This window comes from Pseudophryne corroboree, chromosome 2, assembly GCF_028390025.1.
Source record: "Pseudophryne corroboree isolate aPseCor3 chromosome 2, aPseCor3.hap2, whole genome shotgun sequence".
NCBI lineage: Eukaryota > Metazoa > Chordata > Amphibia > Anura > Myobatrachidae > Pseudophryne > Pseudophryne corroboree.
In genome coordinates, this window is record NC_086445.1 from 83,050,259 (window position 1) to 83,063,684 (window position 13,426).

The following is a 13,426-nucleotide window of genomic DNA, read 5'->3' on the forward strand; positions in this document are numbered from 1 at the left end:
CGCAAATGCAGTCCTTTCGGCCCAATAAATACAAAAAGACGAGAGGTTCCCCCTTCTTTGCAGGTAGGGGAAGGGGAAAGAAGCCCACACCGGCTCCAGGTTCCCAAGAGCAGAAGTCTACACCTAATTCTGCCAAATCCCCAGCTGACGCTGGAACTCCCTTGCGGGAGGCGGCTCGGGTGGGGGCACGTCTCAAACTCTTCAGCCAGGATTGGATTCTGTCTGGCCTGGACCCTTTGGTGTTGCAAATAGTATCCCAGGGATACAAACTAGAGTTTCAAGACGTTCCCCCATGCCGATATTTCAAATCGACCTTGCCAGCTTCTCCGCCAGAGAGAGAAGCAGTAACAGCGGCAATCCAAAAATTATGTCAAGACCAGGTCATAGTCCTGGTACCGTTGTCACAACAAGGGCGGGGTATTTTATTCAAGCCTCTTTGTTGTTCCGAAGCCGGACGGCTCGGTCAGACCGATCCTAAATCTAAAGGATCTGAATTTCTTCCTGAAAAGGTTCAAGTTCAAGATGGAATCACTTCGGGCGGTGATTGCCAGTCTGGAGGAGGGGGACATAAAGGATGCTTACCTGCATGTTCCCATTTATCTTCCTCACCAGGCTTATCTGAGATCCGCGGTTCAGGTTTGCCATTACCAATTCCAGACGTTACCGTTCGGTCTCTCCACGCGTCGAGGGTATACACCAAGGTGATAGCGGAGATAATGGTTCTCCTTCGTCAGAAAGGAGTCAATATAATTCCTTATCTGGATGACCTCCTGATAAAGGCGAGATCCAGGGAGCAGTTGTTACAAAACATATCACTCTCTCTATCAATACTCCAACAACACGGGTGGATCATAAATTACCCAAAGTCACAGTTGGAACTGACGACAAGGTTGTCTTTCCTCGGATGATTCTGGACACAGAAGTTCAGAGAGTATTTCTTCCGCTGGAAAAGGCTCTGGAAATCCAGAAAATGGTAAAACAGATATTGAAACCATCAAGTGTGTCGATCCATCAGTGCATTCGGTTGTTGGGGGAAGATGGTGGCGGCCTACGAGGCCATACAGTTTGGCAGGATCCATGCCAGAGTATTTCAGTGGGACCTGTTGGACAAGTGGTCGGGGTCACACCTACACATGCACAGAAAGATAATCCTATCGTCAAAAACCAGGATTTCGCTTCTGTGGTGGTTGCACAGCTCTCACCTGCTAGATGGACGCAGGTTTGGAATCCAGGACTGGGTCCTGGTAAGCACGGATGCAAGTCTCCGAAGCTGGGGAGCAGTCTCTCAGGGAGAAAACGTCCAGGGACGTTGGTCACAACAGGAAGCCTGCCTTCACATAAACTTTCTGGACCTAAGAGCCATTTACAACGGCCTTCAACAAGCGGTACATCTTCTTCAAGACCGTCCCGTGCAGATCCAGGCGGACAATGTAACAGCAGTCGCATACATAAACAGGCAGGGCGTAACGAAAAGCAGAGCGGCAATTGCAGAGGCAACAAAAATCCTCCGCTGGGCAGAAAAACATCTACAAGCTCTGTCGGCAATATTCATTCCGGGAGTAGACAACTGGGAAGCAGACTTCCTCAGCAGACACGATCTCCATCCAGGAGAGTCGGGCCTCCACCAAGAAGTCTTCGCAAAGGTGACAAGTCTTTGGCGAGTTCCTCAAATAGACATGATGGCGTCTCGTCTCAACAAGAAGCTTCAGAGATACTGTTCCAGGTCGAGAGACCCAGAAGCAGTAGCAGTGGATGCACTGGTGACCCAGTGGGTGTTTCCGTCAGTGTATATCTTCCCTCCACTTCTGCTGATCCCAAAAGTACTCAGGATCATAAGAAAAACAAGGGTTCGAGCAATCTTCATTGCCCCAGACTGGCCAAGGAGGGCTTGGTACCCAGATCTTCAGCAGTTGCTCATAGAAGATACTCAGCCTCTTCCTCCTCGAGAGGACCTGCTGCAGCAGGGGCCATGCGTGTACCAAGACTTACCGCGGCTACGTTTGACAGCATGGCTGTTGAACGCTGGATCCTAGCCAGGAAGAGTATTCCCGAAGAGGTCATCCCCACCCTTATTCAGGCCAGAAAGGGAGTAAAGTCGAAACAATACCACCGTATTTGGAGAAAATATGTGTCTTGGTGTGAATCCAAGAAGGCTCCTACGGAAGAGTTTGAACTGGGACGTTTTCTCCATTTTTTGCAGGATGGTGTGGAGGCGGGCCTCCGATTGGGATTAATCAAGGTCCAGATTTCGGCCTTGTCAGTGTTCTTCCAGAAACAATTGGCCTCTCTTCCAGAGGTTCAGACCTTTGTGAAAGGGGTTCTGCACATCCAGCCTCCTTTCGTGCCTCCAGTGGCACCATGGGACCTTAACGTGGTATTGCAGTTCCTTCAATCGGATTGGTTTGAGCCTCTACAAAAGATAGAGTTGAAGTTTCTCACTTGGAAAGTGGTGATGCTTTTGGCTTTGGCATCCGCAAGGCGGGTGTCTGAATTGGGGGCCTTGTCTCACAAGAGCCCTTACCTGATTTTCCATGAAGATAGGGCAGAGTTGCGAACTCGCCAACATTTTCTTCCAAAGGTGGTTTCTGCTTTTCACATAAACCAGCCTATTGTGGTGCCAGTAGTTACTGACACATTCACTGATTCAAAGTCTCTAGATGTGGTTAGAGCTTTGAAAATATATGTTGCTAGAACGGCTCGTATACGGAAAACAGAGGCTCTGTTTGTCCTGTATGATCACAACAAGATTGGCTGTCCTGCTTCCAAGCAGACTATTTGCACGTTGGATTAGAAATATGATTCAGCAAGCTCATACTACGGCAGGATTGCCGTTGCCGACGTCGGTAAAGGCCCACTCCACTAGGAAGGTGGGCTCATCCTGGGCGGCTGCCCAGGGGGTCTCGGCATCACAACTGTGCCGAGCAGCTACTTGGTCAGGGTCAAACACATTTGCTAAGTTCTACAAGTTTGACACCTTGGCCGACGAGGACCTAAAGTTTGGTCAATCAGTGCTGCAGGGTCATCCGCACTCTCCCGACCCGTACTGGAGCTTTGGTATAGACCCCATGGTCTTGATGTCGTACCCAGCATCCTCTAGGACGTATGAGAAAATAGGATTTTGATAACCTACCGGTAAATCCTTTTCTCCTAGTCCGTAGAGGATGCTGGGCGCCCGTCCCAGTGCGTACTTTACCTGCAGTTTAGTTATTACAGTTACACAAGTTGTGTTATCTTGGTTTCAGCATGTTGCTGCAATTGGTTCATGCTTGTTGGCGTGTGTTACGTTGAATGCCATGTGTGCGGCATGGTTGAGGGTGTGAGTTGGTAGATATCTCACCACTAGTTAAGTAATTCCTTTCCTCGAATTGTCAGTCTCCCTGGGCACAGTTCCTATAACTGAGGTCTGGAGGAGGGGCATAGAGGGAGGAGCCAGTTCACACCCAATGAAAAGTCTTTAGAGTGCCCATGTCTCCTGCGGATCCCGTCTATACCCCATGGTCTTGATGTCGTCCCCAGCATCCTCTACGGACTAGGAGAAAAGGATTTACCGGTAGGTTATCAAAATCCTATTTTTACACACTAGGCAGGCAGAGTCCCCTTTTTACACATAATGGCAGGCAGTCTCCCTTTTTTTTACACATAACGGCAGGCAGTCTCCCTTTTTTTACACATAACGGCAGGCAGTCCCCCTTTTTTTTACACATAACGGCAGGCAGTCCCCCTTTTTTTTACACATAACGGCAGGCAGTCTCCCTTTTTTTTACACATAACGGCAGGCAGTCCCCCTTTTTTTTCTTTTTTTTCTTTTTTACACATAATGGCAGGCAATCCCGGTTATTTTTACAAATTAGGCAAAGTTCCCAATTTTTACACATTAGGCTGGGAGGGAGAGGGGGGGATAGAGAGAGGGAGAGAGAGACAGCCAGCCAGGGACAGTTACCTGTAAGCATGCTCCTCTTCACCAGCACCGTGTGCACCTGCGGGTCATTCACTCCAAGTCCATGGCGCTCTTCTGTCTTCTCCTCCTTTAGCAGCAGCCAGGGGGTCACCACCATCCTCCAGTAGCACTGGCAACCAGGGCAGTGTGGGAGAGACGTCTGACATCATCACGTGATGTCTCTCCCGAATTGCAGGGGAGGGGGGCCGGGCTGACGCTGGGCCATCTATCACACTGATGCCGCAGCGCTGCACTGAGCTTACAGCAGCAGCGGCTTGAAAACTTCCTCTGAACTTGAAGCCGCCGCCCGCCTGTCTGTGTCCTGCTGAAGCCGGCGGCTTCAGCTGGACACAGGAGGGCGGGCGGCGGCTTCAAGTTCAGAGGAAGTTGCGGGCGGGCGAGTGGGCGGTCAGCGGCTGCAGAGGGACACGGGCGGCCGGCGGCAACTTCAGCAGCATGCAGGCGGCTGCGCCATCAGTGGGACACAGGCGGCGCCGTCACCATCAGCAGTCTGGGCTCGGAGCTAGCGGGTGTTATGCCCGATGGTGCGCCCTCAGTGCATTTACGCTATGGGCAAGGCACCATAGGCACACACCTAGTTACGGCTCTGACCCCCCCCCCCCCCCCTTCACAGCTGCAGCTCCTCCTCAGCCCAGCACTTAAAATACATTTTTTTTCTGGGGGGAAGGGGGGTTCTTAAGGGTGCATGGCCACGCCTCCTGCGATTAGACCACACCCTCAAAAGTTCCTAGGCCTAGCCAGGCTGTCTACTGCCCTGGAGCCTAGAGGTGTACTTATAATTAGGAAAACAATTCTGTATGCAGGGCTGCCATCAGGGGGGTGCTGGGGGCACAGCTGTCCCGTCCCCGGACTCTCTGACAGACTCCCTGCCCGCCCGCTGCTGTCCCCACCGTTCCGCTGTTGTCCCATTGTTCTGCCGCTATCCTTCGACCCTCCAAAAGCTGTATTGAAAACGTTTTTCCCAAAATGGCCGCCGCCACAGAGGAGACAGTTATTCAAAATACTAGAGGAGCCCACTAGTATCGTTAATAACTGGCTCGTCTGAGACGGCGGCCATTGTGGGAGGGACATTTTCAATACAGAGCTGAAGGAGGACGGAGGACAGCGGGGATGGAGGCGGGCAGGCAGCAGCATGAGCATCCCGGGCCCTGCCGACAGTGGCAGCATTGGGGGAAGGAAAGGAAAGGAAAGGAAAGGAAGGAATCCCCTGACAGTGAGCAGAACCACTGATAACTATATGTAACAGGTACTTGCATAATTATTGTGTGGCCATAATATGGTGTCAGGGGCATTACTGTATGGGGCATAATATGGTGACGGCCATTACTGTGGGGACTTGATATGGTGCAAGGGGCATAAAATGGTGTTGCCCCGTGTCTGCATAGAATTTTTATTTTGTTAAATATATATCTACTTTTAATTAACTTTTTTTCCCCAAGTGTGCAGCGGGGGTGGCTTGCCTATTTTGGCAGTCCCGGGCCCCACAATTTCTGATGGCAGCCCTGTCTGTATGGCTCATGATTTGCTGGATCTGGGCTGTTTTAGGGATCACAATCAAGTTGTGAAATAAACATATTTATGTATTAAGATTTTTTTACATAGTCCGAGCATATTCCTTTACAAATCTCAGAGAGTTTGCTTCTCAAAACCTCTTGTAACCATGGATAGGAGAATGTGTGGATGAGAGACACAGACATTGGGCAGAGCGGAGGGGTGACATGCATCTTATTAGGTGTATCTGCAAGGTTAGTGTAATAATATTTCATCATGGTGATTGACTGAGTTTTGCCATTTCCTTATGATAGTATTTAAATAATTAGTATTGATATCAAGTTGCAGCTGTCTATGCCAGTGGCATAAGTTCGTCCCAGTCGCCCGGAGGCATGATAAATGTTGGTGCCCCCCTACATATACACACACACACACACCATATGTAGCTATCCGGCACTCAGGGTGAACAGTAGTAGCGTGCTCAGGTGCCTTTCCCAATAGTAATATAGATACACATACAAAGTGGACGCACTCCAAGTCAGTCATTACAATAAAACAGACACTAGCATACCTTTATAGTACACCTACAGTGCTCCCTCACCCGCCAGCGGGTCTCGATGGAGATGCTTTGGCGCAAACAAAAAAAAAACACACAAACACCTCAATCACTTATAAACACACAAACACGCCTCTTTCACTTAACACACGCCTCTTTCACTTAAACACACACGCCGCTTTCACTTAAACACACACAAACACCTTTCACTTACACATGCCTCTTTCACTGACACACACACACATGCCTCCTACACTTAAAAACACACATGCCTCCTTCACTTATAAACACACACACCTCTTTCATTTAAAAACACACACATGCCTTTCACTTAAACACACATGCCTCTTTCACTTAAAAACACGCACACAGATGCCTCCTTCACTTAAAAACACACACGCCTCCTTCACTTAAAAACACACACACCTCCTTCACTTACACACAAACACGCCTCTTTCACTTACACACACACACGCCTCTTTCACTTACACACTTAAAAACTAGAGATGAGCGGGTTCGGGTTTTACTCGGATTTACTCGGCTCTCAAAACGGCATCTTATTGGCTATCCAAAACAAGAGACATCCGTGAGCCAATAAGATGCCATTTTGAGAACCGAGTAAACCCAATAAAACAGAAACCGCTCATCTCTATTAAAAACACATACAGAAACGGACATCCCTCCATATATTTGTAAGGTAGCGTGTACCCATAACAGTTGTGTGTTCTGTACATAGGTGGTCATTACGAGTTGATCGCAGCCAGCAACTTTTTGCTGCTGGTGCGATCAACTAGTCCACGCCTATGGGGGAGTGTATTTTAGCTTAGCAGGGCTGCAAACGCTTGTGCAGCCCTGATAAGCTAAAAAAGTTTTGTGTAAAAGAAGACCAGCCCTAGACCTACTTACCCTGTGCGACGGCTCCAGCCATGCAGGTCCCGGCTTTGACGTCAGACATCCGCCCTCCGTTCTTCTGACCACGCCTGCGCTTTCTCCACCACTCCCCGAAAACGGCCGCCAACGGTCTGGTGACACCCAGGAACGTCTCCTTTCTGTCAATCTTCTTGCGGCCGCCGCTGTGACCATTTTCTTCATAATCCGCGTCGTAACCCGGCACATTCCGGACCCATTTGCACCGCAGCGACAAACTGCTGCATGCAAATGGGTCGGAATAACCCCCATAGTCCTGTAGAAATGCTCAAATGCCTCTTTTAATCCTTGCCTCTCTCACACCCATACGCCTCTCACACACATATACCTCTTTCACTTGAACACACTTTTCTTAAAAAAATGAAAAAAACACAAACACACACCTCACTTAAAAACATGCACACACAAAACACAGTGCTGCCAACATTTATTAAAGCCCCCCCAGCACCCCCAACTACCCCACCCCCACCCCACACAGTGCAGCTTGAGGCAAGTTCTGCCAGTGCTTACCTTTGGCTATCATCAGCCTGACGGAGGAACAGAGAGCTTTACTCGGCTTGCATAACTGGAAGGGCCTGGGAGGAGCTGAGCTCTGGAGCTCCCCCTAGCTGCACCAGTGCCAGCTCTCTGTATATACGAGGAGGCAGGTTCCGTGTCACTGACGCAGCTCCTCCGTCTGCAAGAATGATTTTCAAAGAAGTAGCGGCGAGCGATCGTCAGGCAGAGGGAGACAGTGGAGGAGATGTGCCCCATTGAGGTCAGGATCCCGGCGGTAGCCGACTCCACTGCCTCCCACAATTCCGACACTGGTCTATGCCCATTACATAATTGAGATTACCACTCGGTCTAGTAAAGGAAAGAAGATTTATATTTGATTTTTTAAAAGGGGAAACAACAGATATGTAGGCATACCTGCATTTTATATTGGAATTGTGACTTTCATATGTATTGCTTACAGTCCAGACAATATTTGCTCTTGTGTATATCATACTGGATCCTTCCAGAAACACACGATTTTTTGGGTAGTGCCCCACATCCCTGGGAGAGTGGGCAACCCTCCTCCTAGTGAAGAGGGCAGAACTGGGGAGATAAATACCTCAAAACCGCCATCTGTCAGGAGGGGGCGGGGCCTACTGACAATTCTACTGTAATTGTGTCATTTTAGCACCGCCCCCTAGTTATATCTGTAAGAATTGGGGCATTTCATAGTGAGGGGTTGGGTGTAATGATGTGGTCTCGCCCCCATTGCCACCCACCTGCTTCACCTCTGCGTCCTTCTCCTAGAGAGGAAAATTAAAATGTTGGCAAGTATGGTGATATGACCCCCCCATTACATTATTATATTGTGTACATATAGGGTAATGTGGTTATAACAATACTGTTAAGCCACATCTCTATGCTGCAATTAAATTATATTTACTTATTTTGCCTGAAGTGTAAATGGCGGAAAAGCTACTTTTTTCTAGACAGACGCATCCTATAGATTGTAAGCCTGCGAGCAGGGCCTTCCTACCTCTATTACTGTTCGTTATTCTCCAGTTTTGTTTTATCATTGTTTCCAGTTGTAAAGCACAATGAAATTTGCTGCGTTATATAAGAAACTATTAATAAATAAATAATCTTGAGCTGCATATAACTCATTATAGGCCTAAATCGGGTGCAATGCCAATGTTCTTGCAGTTGGGAAAACATTTTCTACTGTGCATGCGTCTAATTTGCTAAAAAGTCACATGACACATGCGTCACATCGTGTGTACACAGTGAGGCACAGTAGTGACTGAGACCCACAGCATCCAAAGCATATTGGAAATGTGCTGGGCATTTCCAGGTGGTGCCTGGGAGGTGGCTATTCAGACACACGGAGATAATCCATGTTATGGACGTATTATATGAGTGTCGCGGACTGCTTGCGAAACCAGGTGCTTAGTCGTTTACACTGCAGTCCATACTCTGACGGAGAATCTGCACCTAACATGGGGCTAGTGGAAGTTTTGAAGGTGCAACGCACCAAGTGTTACAAAGCAGTGCCGTCACAAGCCGGGTGCGGGGGAGGTGCGGCCCGCAAATGGGTGTCACCCTCGGAAACGGGTGACACCAAAGTGCCGGCTCTTCTGCGGTAGCAGAAGCAGTGTGCTGCAGTGTGATATTTTCCTGTATCACTCGGCACCTGTCACATATGAAGAGCCGGCACTCTGCCCAGTCTTCGGGGACAGCCAGCATCTCCGGGGATGCAGGACACGCCCCCGGACTGACAGAAAGGAGATCCGTGTGAGGCCATGCTCCCTTTTGGTGGGCCACACACCCTTTTTGGACTGCCAGGCCTCCAGCCTGGGGGTGGCAGGGAGTAGCGCAGAGTGCGCACTGGGTGTAAAGTTTAAAAATGCTAAAGTGGGTGTCTCAGTCCTTGCCCATTCAGACACATGGCTGTATACCAAGAAAGGGCTTGTAGAAGTATTAGCATAAAATGCATGTGCAAGACCAGCAAAAGACGCACAGGTGGGTGCTGTAGCGTCCGACTCAAAATCAGGCCCTATATGCATGTAGCTATGGCTTAGTTACATGTCCTTGCTCTTACATACGTTCATTCACAGCACATTGGAGTCCAACTGTAATTCAGAACCATTGTTGCTGCTTTTGAAAGATAGTCTGAATATTTGAACTTGTTTTGCAGCACTTGTTCCCACAGAAACAAACTGTTGACTTTACTGATTGCTCCCATGGTTACAGCTGTTGCTTAGGAAGGTCAGTTATTCATAGCATGTCTGTCAAATGTCAGCAACAGTGTGTTTCTCAGTTTTCAACAGGCATTGTCAGTCATAAACCACATTTCGGGTACCATACATTATTCCAATAAATTGTAATACCTATCATAATTATAGTGGTATCAGTTCAGATGGTCGACAATGTTAAGGTTGTCACTCATTATGTCGACCACTATTGGTCGACATTGACATGGTCGACATTGACAAATGGTCGACACATGAAAATGGACGACACATGAAAAGGTCGACATGAGTTTTATAATAAAAAAAATTTGAACTTTTTCATACTTTACGATAGGGATGAGCGGGTTCGGTTCCTCGGAATCCGAACCCGCCCGAACTTCATGTTTTTTTACACGGGGCCGAGCGACTCGGATCTTCCCGCCTTGCTCGGTTAACCCGAGCGCGCCCGAACGTCATCATCCCGCTGTCGGATTCTCGCGAGGCTCGGATTCTATCGCGAGACTCGGATTCTATATAAGGAGCCGCGCGTCGCCGCCATTTTCACACGTGCATTGAGATTCATAGGGAGAGGATGTGGCTGGCGTCCTCTCCGTTTATAGAGAAGAGAGTGAGACAGTAGAGAGAGACACAGTAGTAATTTTGGGGAGCATTAGGAGGAGTACTAGTTACTTGCTGAAGTGATAGATAGTGTGACTGTATATTATCTGACTTGTGGGGGAGACACTGACAGTGGGGAGCAGTTAGAGTCTGAGAGCAGGACTCAGGAGTACATATAACGTACAGTGCACACTTTTGCTGCCAGAGTGCCACACTGCCATTGTGACCACACTGACCACCAGTATAATATATATTGTGATTGTCTGCTTAGGAGTACTACTTGCAAGTTGCTGATAGTGTGACCAGTGACCTGACCACCAGTCACCACCAGTTTAATATATATATATATATATATATATATATATATATATAATTGTATATAATATATATATAATATTGTATACCACCTACCCGTGGTTTTTTTTTTTTTTCTTCTTTATACATACTACTATAGTAGCTTACTGTAGCAGTCTGCGGTGCTGCTGAGCTGACTGTGTCCAGCAGGTCCGTCATCAGTCATTACATAATAAATATATATACCTGTCCGGCTGCAGTACTAGTGATATTATATATATATATATATATATATATATATATATTGATTTCATCTCATTATCATCCAGTCTATATTAGCAGCAGACACAGTACGGTAGTCCACGGCTGTAGCTACCTCTGTGTCGGCAGTCGCTCGTCCATCCATAATTGTATACCACCTACCCGTGGTTTTTTTTTTTCTTTCTTCTTTATACATACTACTATAGTAGCTTACTGTAGCAGTCTGCGGTGCTGCTGAGCTGACAGTGTCCAGCAGGTCCGTCATCAGTCATTACATAATAAATATATATACCTGTCCGGCTGCAGTACTAGTGATATTATATATATATATATATATATATTGATTTCATCTCCTTATCATCCAGTCTATATTAGCAGCAGACACAGTACGGTAGTCCACGGCTGTAGCTACCTCTGTGTCGGCAGTCGCTCGTCCATCCATAATTGTATACCACCTACCCGTGTTTTTTTTTTTCTTTCTTCTTTATACATACTTCTATAGTAGCTTACTGTAGCAGTCTGCGGTGCTGCTGAGCTGACAGTGTCCAGCAGGTCCGTCATCAGTCATTACATAATAAATATATATACCTGTCCGGCTGCAGTACTAGTGATATTATATATATATATATATTGATTTCATCTCCTTATCATCCAGTTTATATTAGCAGCAGACACAGGCCCTCATTCCGAGTTGATCGCTCGTTATTTTTCATCGCATCGCAGTGAAATTTCGCTTAGTGCGCATGCGCAATAGTCGCACTGCGACTGCGCCAAGTAACTTTGCTATGAAGATAGGATTTTTACTCACGGCATTTTCTTCGCTCCGGCGATCGTAGTGTGATTGACAGGAAATGGGTGTTACTGGGCGGAAACACGGTGTTTTAGGGGCGTGTGGATGAAAACGCTACCGTTTCCGGAAAAAACGCAGGAGTGGCCGGAGAAACGGGGGAGTGTCTGAGCGAACGCTGGGTGTGTTTCTGACGTCAATCCAGGAATGACAAGCACTGAACTGATCGCACAGGCAGAGTAAGTGTGGAGCTACTCTAAAACTGCTAAGTAGTTTTTGATCGCAATAATGCGAATACATCGGTCGCAATTTTAGGATGCTAAGATACACTCCCAGTAGGCGTAGGCTTAGCGTGTGTAACTCTGCTAAATTCGCCTTGCGACCGATCAACTCGGAATGAGGGCCACAGTACGGTAGTCCACGGCTGTAGCTACCTCTGTGTCGGCAGTCGCTCGTCCATCCATAATTGTATACCACCTACCCGTGGTTTTTTTTTTTTTTTTCTTCTTTATACATACTACTATAGTAGCTTACTGTAGCAGTCTGCGGTGCTGCTGAGCTGACAGTGTCCAGCAGGTCCGTCATCAGTCATTACATAATAAATATATATACCTGTCCGGCTGCAGTACTAGTGATATTATATATATATATATATATATTGATTTCATCTCCTTATCATCCAGTCTATATTAGCAGCAGACACAGTACGGTAGTCCACGGCTGTAGCTACCTCTGTGTCGGCAGTCGCTCGTCCATCCATAATTGTATACCACCTACCCGTGGTTTTTTTCTTTTCTTTCTTCTTTATACATACTACTATAGTAGCTTACTGTAGCAGTCTGCGGTGCTGCTGAGCTGACAGTGTCCAGCAGGTCCGTCATCAGTCATTACATAATAAATATATATACCTGTCCGGCTGCAGTACTAGTGATATTATATATATATATATATATATATATATATATATTGATTTCATCTCCTTATCATCCAGTCTATATTAGCAGCAGACACAGTACGGTAGTCCACGGCTGTAGCTACCTCTGTGTCGGCAGTCGCTCGTCCATCCATAAGTATACTAGTATCCATCCATCTACATTGTTTACCTGAGGTGCCTTTTAGTTGTGCCTATTAAAATATGGAGAACAAAAATGTTGAGGTTCCAAAATTAGGGAAAGATCAAGATCCACTTCCACCTCGTGCTGAAGCTGCTGCCACTAGTCATGGCCGAGACGATGAAATGCCAGCAACGTCGTCTGCCAAGGCCGATGCCCAATGTCATAGTACAGAGCATGTAAAATCCAAAACACCAAATATCAGTAAAAAAAGGACTCCAAAATCTAAAATAAAATTGTCGGAGGAGAAGCGTAAACTTGCCAATATGCCATTTACCACACGGAGTGGCAAGGAACGGCTGAGGCCCTGGCCTATGTTCATGGCTAGTGGTTCAGCTTCACATGAGGATGGAAGCACTCAGCCTCTCGCTAGAAAACTGAAAAGACTCAAGCTGGCAAAAGCACCGCAAAGAACTGTGCGTTCTTCGAAATCCCAAATCCACAAGGAGAGTCCAATTGTGTCGGTTGCGATGCCTGACCTTCCCAACACTGGACGTGAAGAGCATGCGCCTTCCACCATTTGCACGCCCCCTGCAAGTGCTGGAAGGAGCACCCGCAGTCCAGTTCCTGATAGTCAGATTGAAGATGTCAGTGTTGAAGTACACCAGGATGAGGAGGATATGGGTGTTGCTGGCGCTGGGGAGGAAATTGACAAGGAGGATTCTGATGGTGAGGTGGTTTGTTTAAGTCAGGCACCCGGGGAGACACCTGTTGTCC